Source organism: Pteropus vampyrus, unplaced genomic scaffold (genome assembly GCF_000151845.1).
Source record: "Pteropus vampyrus isolate Shadow unplaced genomic scaffold, Pvam_2.0 Scaffold43, whole genome shotgun sequence".
NCBI lineage: Eukaryota > Metazoa > Chordata > Mammalia > Chiroptera > Pteropodidae > Pteropus > Pteropus vampyrus.
Window position 1 is genome coordinate 5,807,141 of NW_011888824.1, and position 2,444 is coordinate 5,809,584.

The 2,444-nt window shown below is 34.7% G+C and overlaps 1 long non-coding RNA gene across 1 annotated transcript; it reads right to left on the bottom strand.

Annotated features, from left to right (window-relative positions):
* Positions 1-37: 37 nt before the first annotated feature.
* Positions 38-2,027, bottom strand: LOC111738766. Its single transcript, XR_002779972.1, has 2 exons — positions 1,946-2,027; positions 38-585 (listed from the first exon to the last, which is right to left on the bottom strand). It is a non-coding gene; the product is annotated as an uncharacterized LOC111738766 (long non-coding RNA).
* Positions 2,028-2,444: the final 417 nt, after the last annotated feature.

A 2,444-nucleotide genomic window follows, 5' to 3' on the forward strand; every position in this document is an offset into this window, starting at 1 on the left:
AGAATGAAGGAATTACACTGCTTGGGCCACAGATGAAAACAGGGGTTTACGGTGGGTGAGCCTTTATTTTCTAAAAACTGGCCTTTTTGGTTGGTACAGGTGGGACTTCAGCTATTCACACCAAGTCTCATAAGATGGACTGGAGGAGGGTTCAGATTCAAAGACAGTCCAAGCAATGCTCAGGAGAGGCATGCTCAGACAATTCTGAGGATAACTGGTTCTTAATTAAAATATTTTCTTCCAAGACCCATTAAGAAGGTCAGAGTTATGATACAGATGTTTATAGTGTATGAAAGTGACCATTTTTTAAAAGCAGCAATCTGTATAAGAAAAGGACAGGATACCATGTTGGGAGTGCACCGGAGCTAGCCTTTGTCGCTTGTAAAGAACCACGGTGAGATGAGATGGCAAAGGTTCCTCTCCATATTTTTTAAGATGTGACTCTCAGATGGTGTACCATTCTGTATAACTCCTTCACGGACCAGTTTAGTTAGATGAAATCACCTGCGTTTCACCAGTGCATACCTGTCCGTGATCGTTTTCTCTGTTTTTTACAAAGGCAATAGATAGGAAATACAAATAAACCTAGAGGTTAAAAAAAAAAAAAAAAAGCTAATTAGAAGGAGAGGCATTTAGGCTTATATAGCTGAAAATTTTCCATTTTGCAAATGATTTACAAATAATCATTATTTAGCAATACATGAAAATGAAGAAAGATACCTATACTATGAAATGTATTTACTTCTATAAAATTTCATTCTGTAATATTTTTCTTTAGCTTTCTCTTCTTTTTAACAGTCTCTGTGATACCAGTTTGAAAATTGAATAATGTTTTCTATCAAAATGTCAAACCTTAGGTTTAAGTCTTCTTTATTATCTCTAGTCATATCATTTGCACTCTATAATATTCACACTTCAGTTTCAGGCACAGCTGTCTATTACTTAACAGCATGGGCTGTGGAGCCAAATATCAGGTTCAACTCCCAGTTCTACCACTTATGAGGGCCTAGGAAGCTTTAATTTTCTCAACTGTAAAATGCAAATAATAATAGTATCTATTTCATAAAGTCTAACTCATTTTAGAGACTTACAGATCAGTTACTTTATAATTCTATCCTACACATGCAAATTACTTGCTAAACAGAACTTTACATGTGCAAAATACTTTTATTAAGGAAAAAAATTAAATTCCATCTACCATGTGGAACACTCATCAAAGCATAACATCTATAACATTTAATTTAATATTCTCTAAAACAATGGTTCTCAATGTGTGGTCTCTGGACTAGCAGCATCAGCATTACCTGGGAATTTTTTAGAACTAGAAATCCATGGACTTTGTCCTTATCCTGATTCAGAAACTGTGAGGAGGAATCACCAACCCATGCTTTAAACAGCACTTCAGTTTATTCTAAAGCATGCTAGAGCCTGAGAACCACTGCTTTAAAGTATATATTTTAATATACTTGTGTGGCTGAAACTATACAAATCATTGATACATTTTCTTTTTGTCAGTACTCAAGTATATGTTGTGTATATGTTCCTACACACATCGGTGTCTTTTTCACCCAGGGCACCCTTTCACTCAAAGTGTACTGGAATCTTTTTTTCTTTGATGCTTCCACCTGAAAAATCTGGGTTCTAGTCCACCAGTCTCTATTACTAACATTCTAGTTTTATTAATGTTGGTATCAAAAGGGGGTTAATAATGATTTATAAGACATATGGATCAAAGTGTCCATGGATTGAAAATGTCTCACACATATACATTCTCTATGAAACATGCACCTCTGAATCTGAAATGATATGCCAATTGCCTATCTAAAGCAAGCATGGAACAGATATCATGTCCACTTAATAACAGACTCACATTATTGCATTTACGTTCATACTCTCTCCATGCACTCAAAGAATTCTAATCTCAGATATGTTAAGTGTTTCTTACCGATTACAACTGCTATGGCCCCTAGTGCTAATCCCAAGACCAGGATTAGAGGTGCAACAAATAATTTTCCAGCTGGAAAAAAAAAAAAGGTAAAACCATTTAAAGAGACTTAAAATGAATTTATCCAACAATTTCAGCAATGTTTTTAAAATCTGATTATAATTAAGGCAATATTTCTCTAAAAAATATATCAGGTACAAAACTAATACACATATGTAAGTTTAGTAAGTTCATTGAAGTACTGGACACATTAGTCACATAAATCTCATTTATTGAGCAGTGATTATAAGCAAGAAAAACCAGAGCTACTGGATCACTTTATTCTACTAGGACCATTCATCTTTGTGCTTTTCCTTTAGATCTCTTCCATTTTCAATTTTCAGTATTCTGAAAGATTAAGAAAGGAGTGGCATATTCTGAGCCATGTCTCAAAAATATAGTTAGCTCACGAACTAACTATGGAGAGCTAGTAAGTGCTATAGAGGGCTTCTGCCCAAAC